The sequence below is a fragment of the Sphaerodactylus townsendi genome, linkage group LG15, assembly GCF_021028975.2.
Source record: "Sphaerodactylus townsendi isolate TG3544 linkage group LG15, MPM_Stown_v2.3, whole genome shotgun sequence".
Lineage (NCBI taxonomy): Eukaryota > Metazoa > Chordata > Lepidosauria > Squamata > Sphaerodactylidae > Sphaerodactylus > Sphaerodactylus townsendi.
The window spans coordinates 23,705,788-23,728,648 of record NC_059439.1 but is presented as its reverse complement, the minus strand read 5'-3'; the positions used below and the strand labels follow the sequence as shown (position 1 = coordinate 23,728,648).

The window sequence follows — 22,861 nt, the reverse complement described above, 5'->3', positions numbered from 1 at the left end:
GGGACTTTGGTATTCAAGTATTGTCTTAAAAGACAACAACTCTAAACCTGCTCTAAAAATGGCTTACAGGGCAATCCTATGCAGAGTTGCTCCACTCTATCCCAACTGAAATGAATGAGCTTGGACTGAAGTAACGCTCCTTTGAGCTGTACTGTTTGTTATTGTTAGTAATAATTTCTGAATAGTAATAATTTCTGAAAATTTACTTTGTCTATTTTTTCAGAAAGAGGGAAGGGAGCATGGTTCAGCCCAATCTTTTCAAATCTAAGCAAAGTTGTTACTTGGAAGTGCAACCTTCAAGGTATTGAGACTGCTTAAAACTCCTAAACTGAATCTGATTCACCTTTCAAATGTGGGACTTTAGTATTTAAGTATTGTCCTTAAAAGACAACATCCTTGCCAAATAAACGTGCTCTAAAAATGTCTTACAGGGCAATCCTATGCAGAGTTGCTCTATGCCCATTGAAATGAATGAGCTTAGACTGAAATAATGCTCCTTATAAAATGTACTATTTGTTATTGTTAGTAATAATTTCTGAAAATTCACCTTGTCTACTTTTTCAGAAGGGAGCATGGTTCAGTCCAGTCCTCTCAGATCTTGAAAGCTAAGCAAAGTTGTTACTTGGAAGTGCAACCTTCAAGGTATTAAGACTGTTTAAAATCTGATGGTTCAGTCCAGTCCTCTCAGATCTTGGAAGCTAAGCAAGGTTGTTACTTGGAAGGACAACCTTCAAGGATGAATCTTCAACTTCAAAGCACTTTACACACACAAGCGCCTTCAGAATGCTAACAAAGGTTTCAAATAAAATAGATTTGTACTCACTGGAATTTCTAATGTTTACACAGCCTCTTTCGTACTGGTTCATCAGCAGTGCTAATGGTTTCTTCGTCACCTTCATGTAGAAAGGAGTGATCTTGGTTCTGAGTCCTGTCTGTTCACCGGGCACAATTGACATGGTTTATGCTCCTGGGCAATCTCCTCTGGGAACTTCTGCTGTAAGCTTATCACAAAGTTGAACTGGCTGAGTGAACAGATACTTTACCATCATTTTCCACAAAGTGTTGGAGGGGGATACTGTGGCCTACAGAGGAAGGGAGGGAGGGTACTTTGGATCCAACACATTTCCAAAAACACCCTTTTGGATATGATAAAAACCATAGGTGGCAAAGGGCATCATATGAGAACCATTGCTTATTCTTATACACAGGAAGTATTGTTTCTTCTGGTGATTCCATTGCTTAATTGATGGATTAACCCTCTAGATTCTGTGTCGGCAACCCAATTACAGGTTTGACAATCTTTGCAAAGTTTGTTTTAGCCCTCACCCCAGGTCACAATGCAGCAAGGGGAGTGGTGGCCAACAGCCCTTTCTCAGCTCATGCTCTACCTGTAGCACAGGCCAAAGGATTATGGGTGGATTGGGCAGCCCTGGTACCCAGCCTCCTCATCCAAGTAGAATATGCTCTGTGTTGCTGATGACAGACATGGCCAAGACCCCTGTCAAGTTGTCAGTAGTTCTCTCACATTTGAAAGTTGCATCAGATTCAGTTTAAGAGTTTTAAGCAGTCCGAATATCTACCCTAGGATTCACTGAAACTTAATAACATATTAAGAAGTGCTAGGTCCCACATTTAATATTAGTGTATTGCTTCAAGGTAGATGTAAACATCCTCATGTGCCAGAAAAGAGTCCATGTACCAGAAGAGAGTTCAACATAACATTTCAGACTTCTGGCCAGTTGTACCAAATTTCTCTTGGTTTGAATAAGAAAGATTCAGAAAACCATCTACAAGCTGCTATGCCATGATGATTTGTCTTATCTGTCATACAGTGTACTCAGATATACACATTGGATGCCATGAAAATTATAGAGCTGTGCAAATATGGGATATCATAACTGGAATTGGTTATGCAGCCTACTTTTCATAGTAAACAATGGGTATTCTCACAGAACATTGCCATTGAGTTATTCTATGTTATCTTTTTTTCCTAAAGAACTGGTCTCTTGTGTTTATGTCTGGCCTGAGCAAAATGATATACATTTTAGGGGCAAATATGCAACCCAACAATCCAGCACTGGAAGCCAAGATAGAAAAGATCTCCACAGCCACCATGTATTTCCCTTTGGTGCTCAGGTAGGTTGGAACAAAGGAGATCCAGACACTGCAGAACACCAACATGCTGAAGGTGATGAACTTGGCTTCATTGAAAGTATCTGGCAGCTTCCTGGCCAGGAAGGCCACCAAGAAGCTGACGCTGGCCTGAAAGCCCATGTAACCCAAGACAATGTAAAACATGGTGACTGAGCCTTCATTGCACTCCACTATGATTTGTCCAGATTGCGAGAACTTGTCAAGGTCTGGGAATGGTGCTTGGAGAAGTACTGAGCCAGATCGAGTACCAGATGCCAACTTGAATCAAGAGAGCAAACCAGGATAATGTAATTGTGTATTTCCCCAGCCATTTCCTTGCTGTGTTTCCTGGGCTTGTGGCCATGAATGCCAGAACCACGGTGATGGTTTTGGCCAAGACACAAGACATTACAAAAGAAAATGCACTACCAAAAGCCGCCTGTTGAAGAAGGCAGGTCACCTGGTTGGGTTGTCCCATGAACAAAAAAATGCAAAGCAAGCAAAGCAAGATGGAAATCAGGAGGAGGTAGGTAAGATCCCGGTTGTTGGCTCTGACAATGGGTGTGTTTTTATATTTCACAAAGGTTCCAAGGACAACAATGGCGAGTAGAGAAAAGGAGAGAGAAGCAAAAGCCAAACTGATTCCCAATGGCTCACTGTAGGCAAGATGAGTTATAACTTTAGGGATGCATCCATTTTGGTTCTCATTTGGATGCTCATCATCTGGGCACAGGATACATTGATATGCATCTGAACAGAAAAGGAATGGGAGATCAGCTTAAAAAGCAGGTAAATCCTGCCAACAGTACATCCCTGATATATACTCTGTGTTTGCTGGCAAAGTGGTACTGGAAAAGAGAGCAGATTTACTGCCTGAGAGAAGATATAGATGTGATGAAGACAATGCTTCTCTGTCCATCCAAAAAATTCAAATGTCAAGTCTGTTCAATTTGCCTTATGATCCTCTGTAGAAAGAGGACCCTTCAACATCAGTTTGGTTTCTTTACTCTGAAATAGCTGCCCTACCTTTCCACCAGTATTTTAAAGGAACAATAAGAAGACTACTTTGGATTTATATCCAGTTTTTCTGTCCTGTAAGGAGTCTCAAAGCAGATTACAACCTCCTTCCCTTTCTGTCTCCTCAACAGACATCTTATGAAGTAGGTGAGGATGAGAATGATCAAAGACAACTGTGACTAGTCCAGAGTAACCCAGAAGGCTTCATGTTGGGAAACATACCTGGTTCATCAGATTAGAGTCCACCATTCATGGGGAAGAGTTGGGAATCAAAACTAGTTCTCCAGATTGGAGTCCATTTTTAAAAGATTTTATAGGCTGCACATAAAATCTGCATTGTATTCCTGTTGAGTTTATTTAACTTACAGCCAATATCAGCTTCTATTTCTGTTTTTCTAGTTCAATATATGATGTTGCTAACATTGTTTGTGTTTTGTTGTATAAGGTGCTGTATTTGTTGGATTTCTTGTCACAGATGGGGTTTTTTGGACAGATGGACAACAAAAATTTTTATTATTATAAACATGGAAACCACATACCTGTCTGGTTTGAAATTGTCCCTTCTGGGCACTGAGAACAATCATAGCAGCAAGATGAATTTTTTCCCCTGAGAACTTTTCTGCTGTATCCAGGATGGCATCTCTCAGTACACAGGGAATGAGGCAAGGTCTAATCATAATGCAAAGAAATATGGTTTCATTTAAGGTAATGACTAGGATATTCTTGTGCCTTCCTGGATACTCATCTCAATGTGGTGAGGGGATTTGAGTATTTCAATGAAGCTGAGGGTTTTTAAGACAATACAAACAGGTGGTTCACTGTTACCTGCCTCTGGATAGCAACCCTGGATTTCTGTAGTGGTCTCCCATCCAAGTCCTAGCCATGGCCAAACCTGTTTGCCCTGGAAGCTCAGATGAAAAAAAGCTAGTAATGGCCATCCATACTACGGATAGGGCTTTTTTGACCATCATGTCACAGCTCAGATATACTGTCATCGTAGGGTTTTAAAGGCAGGAGATGTTCAGAGGTGGCTTGCCATTCCAAGCCTCCAAGGCATGACCCTTATATTCCTTAATTGTATACCATCCAAATTGTAGCGAGGGCCAAGTCTTTTTAGATTCTGCTATCTGATGAGATTGGACTAACCTGAGATTTCCAGGCAAAGGTAGGACATTTTAATGGTCATTAGTTTAGAAAGTTGCCATAAGTCAGAAGCAACGTAACAGCACATAATACAAAAACATACAATGTACATTAATTGAATCATTGGTATACATTCTACATTGTGTAGAGCCGTGGTGGCAAACCTTTGGCACTCCAGATGTTATGGACTACAATTCCCATCAGTCCCTGCCAGTATGGCCAATTGCCAATGCTGGCAGGGGCTGATGGGAATTGTAGTCCATAACATCTGGAGTGCCAAAGGTTCGCCACCACTGGTGTAGAGGAATGGAGAAGCAAGGGCTGAGTTTCATGAGTCTTAGCTGCGTGTTGCCAGATAATAAGCTCAGTGTATAACAGCACAATCTGACGCAAGAAGTGGTTTGCTTTTGGGTTTATTTTGCAGTTTAGTAGTGCTGGATCTCCTTGGCCCTAATAGCTTCAAAATGGAAACCAGTTCCCAAGAGAAATAATGAAACCATCTGAAGATTGTCCTCTGTGCAAGGTCTGAGTCACTATTGACCCAAATCCAAATCCAAAACCTTTATTAGGCATAAAACCAGTGCCAATAATTTCAAATACAATAAAAAGATCATTATTGCTCAACTTGCAGTACACAGAGCAAAAACCTAGCAACAGCTTCAGAGTTTTCAACACTAGAGCTATTTAGAAGCTTAGCCATTTTTATTTTATCAGAAAGGAGCATAAATCCTGTTGGTAACACAGTTCTCAAATCGGTTCTGATGTTGTTGTACTTTGAACAATGAAGCAGCATATGAGAAAGTGTATCAGTTGTATCAGGACAAAAACGACAGCGACGCTCATTTTGTGGAATACCACTATTGACCCATGGGGTAATGTCCCATTGCAATATTTATTAGGCAGACTTTGATTATGGGGTGGTTTGCCCAGTCATCTTTGCTTTACTCCCAGCAATCTGGGTACTCAGTTCACTGAACTTGGAAGGCTGAGTCAACCTTGAGCTGGCTACCTGAAACCAATTCCCATCAGTATCAAACAGAGGTCATGAACAGAGCTTTGACTGCAGTACTGCAGCTTACCATTCCATGCCATGGGGCTCTTATCCTTAACAACAACAACAACAACAACTATAATAGTAACAATGATGAAGAAATTGTTGATGATGACACTAATGGCAATGAGAATTATAATAATAATGGTTGGTGAAAAAAGAACAGTAAGTCCAAAGATGTTAAAATATAGGGAGCTCACCTGGTTAAATCTTTTAGGCCATATGATAGCATCACTCTTGATGGTAAATCTTTGTTTAGTTGAAGTCCAGGGATTCACCATTCCAACTCTTACAGGGATGAAGGACTTATTGGGGAAATTGACCCAGTTTACGATGTCATATCCAATTGGCCATTCCTGTTGTTCATTGAAATATACCTCCTCCCCAACACTGTTGTTGAAATGCAGTTTTTGCAGACATGGATGAAGCTAAATGGGAAGGCAAAACTTCAGAAGCTACAAACATGAATGCAGTATCCAGTGCATTCATGTACTGTGAATCTGAGTATGAATCCAGTATCATTCCTCAAGTATGAATCCAGCATCGTTCCTCAAGAAGAAGAAGAGGAAGAGAAGGAGGAGGAGCAAGAGCAGAGGAGGAGGAGTTTGGATTTATACCCCACCTTTCTCTCCTGTTAGGAGAGTCAAGATGACTTACAAGCTCCTTTCACTTCCTCTCCCCGCAGCAGACACCTTGTGAGGTAGGTGAAGCTGAGAGAGTTCCGAAGAATTGTGACTAGTCCAGTATCACCCAGCAGGTATGTAGGAGTGTGATATGCATCTGGTTCACCAGATAAGTCTCAGCCACTCAAGTGGAGTAGTGGAGAATAAAACCTGGTTCTCCAGATTAGTAGCCATCAGCTCTTAAATACTAAACCACGCTGGATGCCACAGAATTCCAAGAGCTTGAAATATTCTGACTCTTGAATTGGTTTATTAGAAAGTGTGAACCAGCATTTTCTGGTGAATACTGTGCCAAACTAGAATCTGTGAGACCCACTTTTGAATTCCCACTCTGCCGTGGAGCATCCTTCATGAACTTCATTTTGCTATTTTGACTAAATGCTCTTCTCAACTACATAAATGGAGCTCATATATTATTTTCTGAAAAGCCGCAACGATCTACAAAAATGAAAATTAAAAACACTAGGGGGAATTATTAAAGGCAATAGCGTATGTGTAACCCCCATGCCCAGAATGGGTTGAACCAGTAAGGGGGTGGAGACTCAGAGCAGCAGAAAGGCTGCAGAGCTCTTTGGAGAAGACAAGGCTACCAGACTTGGACCTTGATTTCTATAAGCCCTTAACACCTTGTTAAGGGTTTCTTTTTGTGGTTGTAATGGGTGAGAGTTCTCCTGGAAACCTTCATTCATGTTGCATCCTGTTCATCAAGCCCTTGGAGTCTTCAGGAGCCAACCCACTTGCAAAGAAGAATTGGACTTGGCAGTATCAGTAGACTGTAACTAGAAGGACTTGAAATGCAACCTGAACAGGACCTTGAATTGTAATGTTAAATGTTGATGTTTAATGTTATTTGTAAAGAAAAGTAAACTGTTTTGTTTAAATTTGGTTCTTTGCAACTCCTTCCAAGTACTGCCCACAGAACCCACAAGCTGAGGTTACATATGCATAACAGAGAGAGAAAGAGATACCAAAGATTCAGTACATTTTTGATTTTTGTTCACAGCACTGTGATCTTTCTCACTGGCACATTGCTGAGAAGGAAAAGTCAGACATTAAAAGTCAAACATTACCTCCCAGGGCTGCTTTGTGCGATGGTCCAGAATTGGGTTTTTGCTCATCGTTTGGTATCTGAATGTGGAAGAAGCATTTAAAGCATGTGCAAAGGCATAGACTGCATTGTAGATGCTGTAGCTCTGACCAGACATGTGCATTTCAAACACATCCCCTCCAAGACTCTCCAGCTTTTCCTCTCCTGTGCATTTCCTTACATTTTGTACAGAGCTTTCAGGTTTTGAGCTTCTACAGGAAAATACAAAATCCCAGAACTGTCGCATTAAAGAGGTTGGGTGTTGGTAAAGCTTAAACCCCCGGAGGAAGCTCTGAAATCCTGGTACATCATTTCTGTGGTCTGCTATAGACAAGGTGCCGTGGAAGAACCTGGTATTCCAGTCTGTTCGAACAATCCTTGAAGATAAGTCCCACTGGGCTGTTGTGATCCAAATCCTCCTCTGCATCTGTCGCTTTGTTATTTCTTCATTGGTGTATACAAGTATTTGTAAACTATGCATGGAGTAAGTGTCTCCATATGCAATAATCACATTGGCTTTTGTGGCAAACAATGTCCTTAAAATATTTCCCATAAAAAATATTTTTTGACCATATTCAGTATAGGAATCATGCAAGGGTACTGGGACCTTTTCTGTGAAGGCAATACATATTCCCCGTCTACTGAGTGAGAGGGTAATAGTTTGAGCAAACAGTTCTCCATTGTCATTGTCAGAAACGACGAGGCCAATCCACGTCCATTTGAAATATCCGATCAATTCCACTATTCCTTCTAACTGAGCAGCTTCCTTTGGAACCATTTGGTAAAAAAAGGGGAACTGAATTTTATTACTCAGTGAGGGGTGAGCATAAGGGAGCTGTAGAAAAACAACAGGCATTTTATTACAACCTGACAATTGTCTCCCTGAAATTATGCATATTGAGAATAGCTCTCCAGTTTCCTGACTTCAGACATGCTGAAAACATGCAGGATCTTCAGACAGGGCATCCTGGAAGCATTAATGAAAAACAAATTACAGAGGCTCATTCCGCACATGCAGAATAATGCACTTTCAAACTGCTTTCCGTGCTCTTTAAAGCTGTGCGGAATAGCAAAATCCACTTGCAAACAGTTGTGAAAGTGGTTTGAAAACTCATTATTTTGCGTGTGCGGAAGGGGCCAGAATGTTTTGAGTGGTAGGAATGATTTGCTAATACTATTACCACTTTACCACTGTTCCTGCTACTACTGGTACTACCACTCTTAAGAGTGATAGTAAAATAATTACTGCTGCTATTATTAGAAGAACTACAGGAACATTGTTGCTAAACCTGTGCAATCTTTATGTCAGAAAAGTAGTATTTACTGCAATGTATTGTCGAAAGCCTGCAAATGTAAATCACTCCCTGGACTGAAAAACCCCACCTGCAGTACAGTACCATCAACCACATCTGTGCATAGCAAGTTCCACCCAAATACTTACTGATTGGTTCCCCACCCTGGAACATGGACAATATATACCCCACTAAACATTTCCTTCTCACTGGACACAGTGTGTAACAGACTTCCCTCTGTGATACACCTCTGAAGATGTTAGCCACAGATGCCAGTGAAATGTTAGGGACAAGATCCATCAGATCACAGCCACACAGCCTGGAAAACCAACCACAACCAGTATTTACTGTGAGTTTCACGCAGCTGTGGAACTCTGTTTTGCTGAGATTATCCTCAAGGGTCCTTGATTAGAATGCTCCCATCTTCTGTTTCCTTCATGGACTTCGGCATTGTTTTTACCCTCAAATGTTTTATTTCCAGCCTCAACATGTTTTAAATGAATCCCCTTTTCAAATAATCCTTGAGGCTGAAAGGTTTTTAAAATGTGTTCAGTATTTGTTTTGAGAGGGTGAGTGCAGACATTAATCATGATATGAGGGATTGAAAATATTTTTTTTTTTGGATTTTCTGTGGACAGGGCCATGGATAATTCTTGTAATAATAGTGCAACGGTCAAAAATATTTTTCCAATAATATAGGTTGGAAATATTAACAACAACCTTTATTAGGTATATAAAATAGGCTCCAGAGCATTGCCAGACATTTGTGAAGTACAAATCAAGAATACATTCAAAACACAGACAGGATTATATCTAGCACTGGACGTTACTTAGAAAGTTCTGTCACTTGTAAAAGAAATTTTGCTACTAGTGGTGAACGTTCATATCTACATTCAAACATTATAAGCTCTGTTACTGCCATTCCTGCACCATCATGTGGAGCCTTTATTTCACCATTAAACAACAGATATGTAAGGAAACCACTAGATTAGAAGTTAAGCAAGGCATTGCTTAGACCAACTCCTTCCCAGTATGGGTACCAAGAGTGTTACGTTGCTTGCCAATCTGTTTTCTTGTACCTGCATGCTGCTTGAAGCCTGCAAATGATATCCAAAGAGCAGTTGAAAAGGACAGATGAAGAAATTCTCCACCTATTAGCTGACTGATGAGCAAAGCCCTAGTCTCATCTCAGGCAGGAGTGTCAAAACATCACACCTTTGTCATGGCTATGCACAGACTTTGAGAAATCTCTGGGCTTAGTAGTCTGTTTGCATGGTCATATAGGGAACAAGCCATAGCCTCTTTTGGAAAAGCCTGGACGGTGCTAAGTTGTCAGAATTTATTTACTACATCACTGTTAGCATGGAATAACATGAAAAAATGTCGACTGTTATTTTGTGTTAGGACTTTGTACACTGTACATCCATACCTGAGGGATCTTGTAGAGGTCAAAGATGGTAGCCATCTGGATGGAAGCTTCAGAGCTAAGTCCTCCAACAACTGCTGACATATTGTATTGCTTTGCACAGTTGAAATTAGGGATGTTTACTTTTGGTGAGGACAGCAAGGACAGAGTGATGTCATAATCTGATCTTCCTCGTAAGAGGCTGTCATAGAGGCGGAAGCCCAGTGTGACATTGGGTAAGAGATCTGGATCCTTGTTGATTTCATCAACAGTAAAAATGAAGGTGAGGACATGCTGATAATTCTTCCTCACAAACCTAAAATGGAAGTAAAGGTTTCATTCATCTCTTTGTATTGACAGCCTTTTCCAATCTCCCATCTCTATTTCCAGAACTCCAAATTAGCAGAAGAAAAGATCAAACACAAGAAACAACTAAATAACATGATGTGTGTATATAAACTCGGGGGCAAAGATGTGAACATATCTTCTGATCAGACAATGATATGCTGAGATGAAACTGCACTTTGCCTTGAGGGTTTGACCATTGTGGGATAAGGTTGGACTACTCTTAATATTAGCATGTACACTGAGATACTCATGCTGTGGCAAAGATCCTTAAGATCTGACTGCCTGTAGTTTATTTAAACTGCATACTCACGTACTGGTATATATATTTATTGAAACTCTGGGGCAAAGACTTAAACTTCTCTTCTGGACCAACCGCCACACGCAGAGATGAAATTGCACCAATAACATGATTTCCTGACTTTAAATAATCATCTTTATATCGATGAGTGGTTGCCCTACAAAGTTCCTTCAAATTCTTGCTGACAGCTTGAGGCAGAAACAGAAGAAAGAGCAGCAGCAGCATCTTTGGTCAATGAAATCTATTTTCACATTGGAAATCTTTGTTCACACCCAGCATTCACAATATGTAACACATCCTGTTGTAAAAAGCCATCGAGAGTTGCACATTCCACTCCCAGTCTTCAATTCTAACTTCTCTCGATATCTGACTCAGCACAGGTTTCAGCATTTATAAGAGACTTCAAAGTTTATCAATGAGATTTTGTTGAGTTCTGCAAATGGCTTGTTTGGTGATTCTGAAAGTTCCTTTTGAAAATCCCCAGGGCTTGTCCATGTAGAAGACTCAATGATTACCTTGTTCGATAATAACAGGGGAGATAATCACTCCCCTCTAGCTTTGCTTTTCTTTTTTACTTTCTCTGCTTTAATAGCAGCATAACACTTGTTGTGTTCTTTATACTCTTTGGTAGGTAAACAGTTCTTTATACTCTTTATACTCTTTGGTAGGTAAACAAGCATGCTATGACATTTTACAATACACAAAAATGGAAACTACTTCTTTTTTTCTTTTAGGTTCGGTCATTTCAAGCCAACATGAGATGCATGGACCAATAAAGGACGCCATGGCCTTCAGTTTGCAAGACTGGAGCAAGGCACTTGCCGATAGGAGATTTGGTAGCGAACCTTCTTGTTTTAGAGGCAATAAGAACATAAGAACTTAAGAACAAGCCTGCTGAGTCCATCTAGTCCATCTAGTCCAGCACTCTGCTACTCGCAGGGGCCCACTAGGTGCCTTTGGGAGCTCCCATGCAGGATGTAAAAACAATGGCCTTGTGCTGCTGCTGCTCCTGAGCACCTGGTCTGCTAAGGCATTTGCAATCTGAGATCAAGGAGGATCAAGATTGGTAGCCATAGATCGACTTCTCCTCCATAAATCTGTCCAAGCCCTTTTTAAAGCTATCCCGGTTAGTGGCTATCACCACCGCCCGTGGCAGCATATTCCAAACACCAATCACACATTGCGTGAAGAAATGTTTCCTTTTATTAGTCCTAATTCTTCCCCCCAGCATTTTCAATGAATGCCCCCTGGTTCTAGTATTGTGAGAAAGAGAGAAAAATTTCTCTGTCAACATTTTCTACCCCAGGCATAATTTTATAGACTTCAATCATATCCCCCCTCAGACGTCTCCTCTCCAAACTAAAGAGCCCCAAACGCTGCAGCCTCTCCTCATAAGGAAGGTGCTCCAGTTCCTCAATCATCCTCGTTGCCCCTCTCTGCACTTTTTCTATCTCTTCAATATCCTTTTTGATATGTGGCGACCAGAACTGAACACAGGACTCCAGTGCGGTCGCACCACGCACCACGAATTTCTCTTTTGTACAAGGCAGATGCAGGCATCTAGCAGCATGCGAATCAGTCTTTCACATTTTTCCAGTGAGGTCAAAGAACAGGGTGAGAAAATCTTTCTGAAATAATGTCAGAGCATGTGTGGTGGAAGAGCAAGTTTCTACTATTTGAAAAATACTTCCTATTCCAAAGCGGTCAGTAATATCCAGATATGACTTGATGCCACTTTCCCTCATATTTCTCCTTTCATCTACATTGGACATCTCTTGGGAGTTATGCACCATAGGCATCAGAAACAAGTTAACAGCAATCTTACCCATGATCCTTTTGGGGCAGTAAAAGAAAATTCTTCTGCTCTTTCTAACAAGCAAAGCTGATTAGATCTCATATATTACCCACTATTCAATAATATTATTTGTTCTCAGAAGGAAACCTACTAACAAATATCTCCCCCTTTTTTTGAAAACCGTAATTTCAATATCCACAGTAATTATTGTTACCATTGTTCTGTTAACATTTGCATGTTATGGATTCCTTTTTTAGTCTTGAGGGAACTTTGACTGGCTCAGTAGGAAATTAAACCTGGTTCTACAGATTAGAGTCCTGTGCTCTTAACCAGTACACCATGTTGGTTCTCATACTTGTCCCATGGGCCATGAATTATACATTCACTACCTCATTAATTCTAATCATTAATTCCTCTGAGCTAAGGCCAAGAATTACATCACCCAGCATTTCATTGCCAGCTGTGCTGATAAAGTCAAGGGTTGTCTTTGTGGGAAAAGCATGACCAAATCATGTTGTTCTCTTATATGCTGGCCCTGGTACTGCATTCCCATTTTTGGACTGAAATATTTTTTTTAGGAAGAGGAATTGATACCTACATTAACATTCTGAAGAATTCCATAAATGATATATAATGTCTGAAGGTCTTGGGTGCTGAATTTGGAACATAAAATACTGATCACCTAGCATTTTCATTGCAGCTACATGCAGGTGTCACTTCACATCACAATGTTATAGCTGGGTTTATGCATGTTTCACAGTAAGGTAAATATCTATAAATCATGGCCAATATTGTCAGTTTGCTTCATTTGTGGTTAAGTGTCTCTGTAATCTGACAAGGTTTTCTTTCCCAGTGTTCTTAAAATTAAAACCATGGCCTCTTCTGCACAAGCAGAATAACACACTTTCAATCCACTTTCAAAATTGTTGTCAAGTGGATTTTGCTATTCCACACAGTAAAAATCAGCTGCAAAGTGCATTGAAAATGGAATGAAAGTGCATTATTCTACATGTGCGGAAGGGGTCATTGTGTTTCTGCTTGCTAATCAGCAAATTCCCTCGCTGGGCAAGGAGTGCAAAGTTGATACTAGATGTTGAGCAGGCTGAATTAAGGAGACATCCGATGATATGGTAGGCAGCATCCATGGACCTGAAACATTACAAGGCTTGCTAGTGAGCAGCAAAGAGAAAAAAAATCCAGTACCAATTTCCAGGAATTTAATGGTATCTGCCAGCATCTTATGGCCAAATATTTGTGTGTACTGAGAACACATCTTTGAAAGCTACTAAGGAAATCCATTCTGCATAATACTGAAAGAGTCATAGGAAGATTTTAATTGTGGTAATACAGTTCACAGTTTATTTCCCTAGATGTGATACTAACAGTGGCATTTGAACAACAGTTACTCCATTCTAATTTTGTTGAAGCCACTGTAATTGGAAGGGTCTTGAACGGCATAATATGGCTCTGCCAATTGCCTATAATCTCTGGACTGTATCCAAAGGAACCTTGTACAGAAGGAAATCTCCGTGCATCAAAATGAAACTCTGTCACTAGCTTTAGAGGTTATTTTTTTCTCTTTTCCTGGAATGTGTGAAACTTGTATCATTGACTAAAATGGATCGGATTTTCTTTCCAGCACCTTTGCTGTTGGAACACTGTCGTTTACATTTATGACATGGCATCAGGATGTGGTGTTTTAGAAGATGTGCAGTCCTAGAAGGATTGATGTAATCCGACACAAACTCACTTGACTTCTCTCAAAACATCTCAAATATTTCATTGCAGAAGTAAGTCTCAAGTTTCACTTTGCATCTAGTAAGACGAAATCGAAAACTGTGTGGAACATGCATGTGTACATCCTGTTCTAGAAAAATCAGCTATTACAGTTTTCCTTGAAATTCATGGAATGAATGTTCAAATCCACTGTGATTTTGACATCAAGCAAATTCTTGTGATAATCTGGGACTGCAAAGGATGATCCCTTCAGTGATCTGTGGCAAGTAACACTCAGCTCACAAGGATTGCTGTGAAAATAAAAGGGCATGATGAGCATCTCCAACCATGGGTAGGATTAAACGCCACATCTGGATGTAAATGTTCCTCATTGGTATCTGACAATAAGTATATATAGTGTGTTTAGTGTTCTATCCATCATATTTTACTATATCATAATAGATAAATTTCAGGAAAAATAGGATAAAGGATAAGCCATGGGAAATGAAACCTGTGTGACTGAATTCATTATACTGGGTTTCTCAAAACTCCCGGAAATGAAGTTTTTACTGTTTGTGTTGTTTTTATGCCTGTACTTATTCACAATAGTTGGTAACATCCTCATTTGTTGTCACGATCAGTTTGGATAGCACCCTACAGACTCCCATGTATTTTTTCCTAAGGAACTTGTCTTTCTTGGAATTATGTTTCATCTCAGTCACCATACCCAACATGCTTGCAAACCTCCGCTTGGCAGAAGGCAAAATCTCTTTTGTTGGGTGTGCCACACAGCTCTATTTCTTCTTACTATTTGGAGCTACAGAGTGTTGTATCCTTTGTGTTATGTCATACGACCGCTACGTGGCCATCTGCATCCCACTGCGATACATGGTTATCATGGACAAGAGAACTTGTCTCCAGCTGTCTCTGGCATCTTGGCTTACTGGATTCCTGGTGGCAGCAGGACACACCACCTTCATTTTTAACCTCCCTTTTTGTGGGCCCAACATCATTAACCATTTCTTCTGTGAGATTCAGCCACTGATGGTGCTTGTTTGTGGAAACACCTACTGGAATGAAGTCCAAGTCATTGGGGTAGCTGTTTTGGTGCTCATGCTTCCTTTCGTTCTTATCCTGGTGTCTTACCTCCATATCATCACTGCTATCTTAAAAATGAGATCAGCCAAGAGCAGGTACAAGACCTTCTCCACTTGTTCCTCTCACCTCATGGTTGTAACCCTATTTTATGGCCCAGCTCTCTTCTTGTATTCCCAGCCTAAGTCCAGTTACTCTTCGGACACTGACAAGTGGTTGTCTCTGTCCTATTCCATCATCACACCTATTTTAAACCCCATAATATATAGTCTCAGGAACAAAGAGGTAAAAGGAGCAATGTGGAAACTGGGTACTAAAATCTTTCTTACGACAAAAGGTTAATAACTTTGATCAAATGTTACAAGGAGGGCCAACATTATCTGTTGCTCTTATGCTCCACTTTTCCACCATACGGAACTATTTTACAATGTAAATCGAATGCTGAACATAAACATACATAAAACCCATAGAAGGCGCTGAATTGAAATCACAATTTACAACTGATTGGGTGAAAAATATGCCTTCCTGAATAAAGCTGGCATCAGCCTTCCAAAGATTGAAAGCACACATTTCTGGGGAGATTGTTCCACAATCATGAAGCTGCCACTGAAAATACCCTCACTTGTGTACCCATCAGAAAAAAAGCTTGATTAATGGGAAAGGATCTCTGTGATTTTAATTCCCAGGCTTTTGATCTTTGTTTTTAATCTTAAGAGAATTATATAGTTTTCCTTTAATATTTCCAATGGGGATGATTTTGAAATTTTAAAAAAGGGAGGGGTTACGAAAGGAAATATTCAGGGTAAAAATGCCTACTATTCATGTAAATTAAAGGAAAGGCAAATAAAACAACTGCCCTCCCTGTAAGGGATCCTCCCTCCCAAATCTGAAGTGTTTTAACCCCTGTTCTCAGTTCTTGCTTGAAAAATCAACACAGTATGAAATGAATGGTGTCTTTTCCTTTTGTTTCCCAGAATCCTAAGGTAGGGTCTATTTGCCATCCATGTGTGTGTGGTCCAGTCTTCTAGCATCTTCAGAATAAGACTGCTTGGGCCAGGTTAAACAAGATTGCACACTGGCTCCTACTTTATTCAATTTATTCCTCAATGATTTACCTCATGCTTTGGTGTCTGTGAATGGGTATAGTCCTAAATTACATCTTACCCACCTTCCTTTACTGTTGTATGCAGACGATGCAGTGTTATTGTCCTTGTCCAGAATTGGCCTTAAACGCCTAATGTACAGTTTTTCTAATTATTGCGAAGAGAACAGACTGGAAATTAACTATGCTAAAACTAAAGTTCTCATTTTTGCTAAGAGTTGGAAGCCCACGTCCTGGCGAATTAAGGGCCACAAAATTGAGCAGGTCAAATATTTCCGATACCTTGGCATTTACTATAGATATAATTTGTCATGGTCCTCACAGCAACTAGCAGTAACTACCTTGGCACATACCAACATGACAGCAATATATCACTTTTTTTTACAGTAAAGGCAATCAATACATTCCTGCGGCTTTGAAGGTTTTTGAGGCTAGGATTGGCTCCTTGCTACTGTACGGTTCCCCCATTTGGATTTCGGCAATAAATAAATCATTTAATTTATTACATTCCGAATTCCTTCGGAAACTAATGGGGCTCCCTAGATGTGTGCCTTATGCTGCGTTGTGCATTGAGATGGGCCAAACAACTCTAGAAACCTTGGCATGGATAAGGGCCATAAAATATTGGCTGCACATACATTTTCTAGTGGGATCCAATAGCTATATTCCCTCTCTGTTATCAGATCACTTTATTTTAGAATGGTATACTTTGATCTTTAGAAAGGTTGAAGCTATTGGTTTCCCCTTGGAATCATTCCTTATGTTCACAAAGGTGGAAGCCTTCAGACTAGTTAAGAATAGGCTCTTGGATCTTGATTTTCATAATTTGACTCTTACTGCCAAGACAACCTGTTCTCCGACTACATTATTAATCCCATGCGAGAGTGGAATTATGGCAGCATATCTTCGTCTGCTGATTAATCCCACCCAGAGGAGAGCCTTATCTACTGCAAGATGTAATGTGCTGCCATCAGCTCTGCTGGAGGGAAGATTTAAGAATATGGAATGTTCTAAAAGAGTTTGTTCATGTGATATGACTACGGTTGAAACACTTGACCATTCTTTGTTTCTATGCCCTAAATATAACAAGATATGCATGAAATACATGAATTCAATTTTATTGCAATGTTCTCAGTGGCATGAGTGTTATAAGATACCCAATCTCCTGAACAGCTCTGATGTGCTCTTTTGTGAAACTGTTGCAAATTTTATACTGGAAATTAATAATTTTAACTGCATTTCTTAACCTTGTTTTGTTTAAAAAAATTTTTGTCCTGTTTTATATGCCAATAAAGGCTTGTGTTGTTGACTGCTTGGGCTGAAATAAGGTGTCCTGAGAATGTCTTGGGGGGAAAAGGCTGTGCAGAGTGCCTCCCCAACAGGCCTTTTTTTGTGCTCTCAGGATGCCTTATTTGTGCTGTGCAAAACAGACAATGGCATGCCTTATCTTGATGTTCTTTATTGCTTTGGAGTTGTTTCCCCCGCAACCATTCCCACCTTTTCTACCTGTTTCCTGAACTGTAGTCTGGCTAGAAGAAAGTATGCATCAAACATTTGGAGTTTTAGACAAGTAGCAGCCATCGAGTCACTGGTGGCAGCCATTGCGGCAGAGGTGAGTAGCACGAGGAAAAAGGGATGGGGTAGCCAGCTCTGAGGGCGCAGTTGCAGGGAGCTGCAATGATTGGCCCGAGCTGCAAAGGCGGGAACAGCAGAGCGCTTATAAGCACCACGCCCCGAGCCTCGGCCTTCTTGGCTAGCCGAGGCTCAAGAGTGACGTGACCCACCCACCCTCCCTTGTTACAATTGTTAATTGTTGACATGTTGTAAAATGGTTGTATTGTTATACTTGTACTTTTGTCGCAGCCTGGCGGGTTGGCAACGGAATCGCAACATCTGTGGGGAGAAGCCGAGCCAGGCGGCCGGTTTTCTCCATGGTTGGTGCCCTTAAGGAAGGGCCTGGGGGTGGGGCAGGCTGGTAAGCAAGCTGGTAGGCTTAGCTGGTGCCCCCCAACCCCAGCAGGAAGCGTTGACACCAAGGGTATCCACCCCGGTGGCTCCCTGCTTCCCGCCAATGCCCCAATAGGGATTGGGGACAGCATGGTCGGGTCAGCAATGGTGCTGACCAGCTGATGTTGCAATCCATTGGTCTCCCAGCTTCTTGAGTGTTGTGTTTGTTAATTAATAAATTTATTTTATTTATTTTATTTATTGTATTTGTACACCGCCCTCCTCGAAGGCTCAGGGTGGTTTCCAACAAAATAAAAATTTAAAACATCATATATATAAGTTAATTAAAAATACATAAAACATTAGACTAAAGATGGCTTCAGCTATTCTATTCCCCCTTTTATGAACCCACGGGATGCCAGATGTTTGCTTTTTATTGCAGTTGATATCATCCTGGCTGGCCAAACGCCTGGCGGAACAGGTCCGTTTTACAGGCCCTGCAGAAACTTTGTAAATCCCGCAGGGCCCTGATCTCACCACAGAGCCTGTTCCACCAGGTAGGGGCCAGAGCCGTAAAAGCCCTGGCCCTTGTAGAGGCCAGCCAGATCGCCTTGGGGCCAGGGATCACCAGTAGGTCCGCCTCCGATGAACGGAGGGGCCTAGAAGGGCGATATAGGGAGAGACGGTCCCTTAGATATGCAGGGCCAAGGCCGCGAATGGCTTTAAAGGTCAAAACCAAAACTTTAAACATGACCCGGTACTCAATCGGCAGCCAGTGCGCAGTTGGTGGTATAGGGACCAGAGGTAATCCAGTCCCTTGCTGTTGCTCCGGAAAGGAGTCTGGCTGCCGCATTCTGTACGAAGTTTCAGTTTCCGGATCATGGCCAAAGGTAAGCCCGCGTAGAGCGAGTTGCAGTAGTCTAATCTAGAGGTTGACCGTGGCAATGTGGATCACAGTGGCCAGGATCAGAACGGGAGAGATATCGGGAGCCAGTTGCCGTGGCCTGCCACAGATGGTAAAAAAGCTACCTCAGACTTGTCTGGGTGACCTGTACCACCAATGATAGAGATGTATCCAGAGTCACCCAGAGGCTGCTTTGGTGAACAAAGTTAATTTTAACGTCTGCGCCAAGAAGGGTAGGCAGGCCAAAGACCACTCAGACACTCCCCCCGGCTCCAGCCACAGGACCTCCGTCTTAGTGGGGATTCAACTTCCAGCCAACTTGCACTCAACCAACCAGCCACAGCATCAAGAGACAATGCTGGAGAGCATCAGGGGCCGAGGTCGGGTTGCCCCCTCCATTGTGAACAAAGAGCTGGGTGTCATCCAGCTGCATTGATGACACCGCATGACCCAAAACTCTGAACTAGGACTGCGCCAGGGGGGGGGTATGTAGATATTAAAAAGCATCGGGGAGAGTATGCGGCTCCTTGCGCGTACCCCACACATAATGGGGGAAGCGACGGCTTGGAGATCTCACTCGATGCCACTTGCTGTCCCCTGATCTCAGAGGAACGTAGATCCAGCCAATTTAAGAGCTGAATCTCGAACCCCGATACCAGCGGTAAGCGGGTGGACCAAAAGGTCGTGGTCTACCATATCGAATGCTGCGGTGAGATCTAACAACACCAACAGCGCTTGAACCGCCCTGTCCAAGTGTAGTCCGGAGGTCATCCACAACAGTGACCACAGCACCGCTCCTCGGTCCCATGACCAGCGTGGAAGCTTCAGACTGGAAGGGATCCAGTATGTTTTGTGTCATTCAGGAATCGCTGGAGCTGAGCCGCCACTGCTCCAAGCTCAATTACCTTGCCCAAGAATGGTAGATTGGAAACTGGTGGTAATTGGCCGGATCTCCAGGATCTAAGATGCTGCCGCGTCTTTTAGGAAGCCGGAGCGGACCACTGCCTCTTTAAGCCGACCAATTGGGAAAACTCCTTGCTCAAAGGGGAGCAGTTGACTATATCCAACAGGTCGCTTCGAAGCTACTCCCTGCCGGCTTACACTAACCAGGAAGGGAGCACGGGTCAAAGGACAAGTGGTAGATCGTTACAGCATCCAGGGATCCCTGTCAACTTATTCGTTGGGTCAAGTAAGCTGGAAGTGGTCCAAGAAAGGGACTTCCAAAGATGGCCCACGGGGGCCTCTAGTTCACATACCGTTATCAATAGTGGCAGGGAGGATTGGCGGAGGGTCAGGACTTTGTTATTGTGAAGTAGTTAGCAAAAGCCTCACAGCCCTAATGCCAAATCAGTCTCTTTTGGACCTACTCGAAGAGGTGCGATCAACGTCCGAATTACACGAAACAATTGTGCTGGGCGCGAACTAGCAGATTCAATAGCGGAAGCAAAATATGCCTGCTTTGTCTCCTTCACAGCACTCTCATAGGACTTCATAAACGATCGATATGAGTGTCTTGATCCCTCGTCAAGTACCCGCCGCCACCCTCGCTCAAGCCGTCTCAGTTCCCTTTTCATCTTCCTCAGCTCCTCGGGGTACCAAGGAGCCGGGTTGATGCGGGTACGGAGAGGACGCTTTGGAGCGATACCGTCGACGGCTTCAGAGAGCCCAGTGTCCCAGCTCTCCCAATCTATTTCCAAGTCCTTATTGTGTTTATTTGCGGGGAAGGGTCTACACCATCTGCACGCAATGTTCCTATCAGTCATGTATCTGTTGAATCTATCAAACCAGTTCTGCTTCTGACTTGCCTTGAAAGTCCTTTGCTGGGGTTCTTCAGTTGAAGCTGGACAGCCCTTGCCATCCATTTCACATAGAAAGTCTTGACGGTTAGAGTCTAGCAGGCAGTTAACTTTCCCTATTGTTCTTGCATGATATATGTCTTGCATTTGTTAACAAAAATAATAATAAACAGTTACATTTCACATTGAAATATCCCACGTACTTTTGTCGCAGCCCGGCGGGTTGGCAACGGAATCGCAACATCTGTGGGGAGAAGCTGAGCCAGGCGGCCGGTCTTCTCCATGGTTGGTGCCCTTAAGGAAGGGCCTGGGGGTGGGACAGGCTGGTAAGCAAGCCGGTAGGCTTAGTTGGTGCCCGCCACCCCAGCAGGAAGGGTTGACACCAAGGGTATCCAACCCGGTGGCTCCCTGCTTCCTGCCAATGCCCCAATAGGGATTGGGGACAGCATGGTCGGGTCACCAACAGTGCTGACCAGCTGATGTTGCAATCCATTGGTCTCCCAGCTTCTTAAGTGTTATGTTTGTTAATTAATAAATTGGGCTGCGGCCCAATCTATTTCCAAGTCCTTATTGTGTTTATTTGCCGGGGAAGGGTCTACACCATCTGCACGCAATGTTCCTCTCAGTCATGTATCTGTTGAATCTCTCAAACCAGTTCTGCTTCTGCCTTGCCTTGAAAGTCCTTTGCTGGGGTTGCCCTAAGACAATTGCAGCTGGACAGCCCTTGCCATTCATTTCAAATAGAAAGTCTTGACAGTTAGAGTCCAGTGGGCAGTTAACTTTCCCTATCGTTCCTGCATGACATATGTATTGCATTTGTTAACAAAAATAATAATAAACAGTTACATTTCACTTTGAAATATCCCGCTCATTTTTCTAAGATACCATCAGCTTGTTTCATTTTGCTATGAGAAAAATGTTTAATTAATGTAGACATCTATCCATTTCGAATTCCATCATAGCTCCAAGCTAGTAACACTTGATCGTCCTTGAAACTTACCTGGTTCCATCTAGTTCTGTCTTTTTTTTAATTGAAACATAACAAAACTGCTATATAATGCAACTATCGGGGAGCAGTCCTAAGCAGATATATGCACAATCCTCCTCATACCTATTAATTGGGATTTATACCTAGGAAAGTCTTTTTGGAATTATTAGATACTGATTCTCTGTTTATCTGATAATATTTTGGGTTGGATCCAGCCAGATATTTTTTTGACTTGCTTTCTCCCAGTTCTCGTTACTGTGGTTCTTTCCCACTGTCCACAGAGATAAATAAGGAGTTTTAAAAAATTAATTGGCCGATTTAAATATTTATTTTCCATTTTTCTTGATGGTTCAAGGCAGCTTATAAATTGTAATTGAAACATCATAACTCAAAAGCAACAAAATAAACCCCCAAATAAACTGCAACTTTTAATCAATGAAAAGTCCTGACAAACCAAATGGATCTGTTGTATCTCCTTTCACCTATTCAGGGACCTCATTCTACTAAGTGGACGCATTGGTTCTGTTTGATTTCAGGCAAGCTATCTTTAGAGGAGAATAACCAGTAGGTGGCATTTGGCAAGCCATCATTTGCACATTGGGTCATAAGAGTGGAGAGGGTGCTTGAGATCTTTGGCCCCTTCCGCACATGCAGAATAATCCACATTCAATCCACTTTCACAATTGTTTAAAAGTGGATTTTGCTATTCCGCACAGAAGTAAGGCTTTCACGGCCGGAATCACTGGGGTGCTGTGTGGTTTCCGGGCTGTATGGCCATGTTCTGGCAGCTAGCCACTAGTACACAGCCATACAGCCCAGAAACCACACAGCACCCAAGTATTATGTTGCTTGCCAATCTGTTTTATTGTACCTGCATGCTGCTTGAAGCCTGGAAATGATATCCAAAGAGCAGTTGAGAAGGATAGATGAAGAAAGTGTCCACCCATTAGCCGACTGATGAGCAAAGCTCTAGTCTCATCTCAGGCAGGAGTGTCAAAACATCATTCCTTTGTATTGGCTATGCACAGACTTTGTGAAATCTCTGGGTTTAGAAGTCTTTT

At 42.0% G+C, this 22,861-nt stretch overlaps 2 pseudogenes; one reads left to right on the top strand and one right to left on the bottom strand.

The window, feature by feature from the left end:
* Nucleotides 1–1,977: 1,977 nt before the first annotated feature.
* LOC125444208 lies at nt 1,978–12,286 on the bottom strand (annotated as a pseudogene).
* A 2,179-nt stretch (nt 12,287–14,465) lies between these two features.
* Nucleotides 14,466–15,405, top strand: LOC125444207 (annotated as a pseudogene).
* The last annotated feature ends 7,456 nt before the right edge of the window (nt 15,406–22,861 follow it).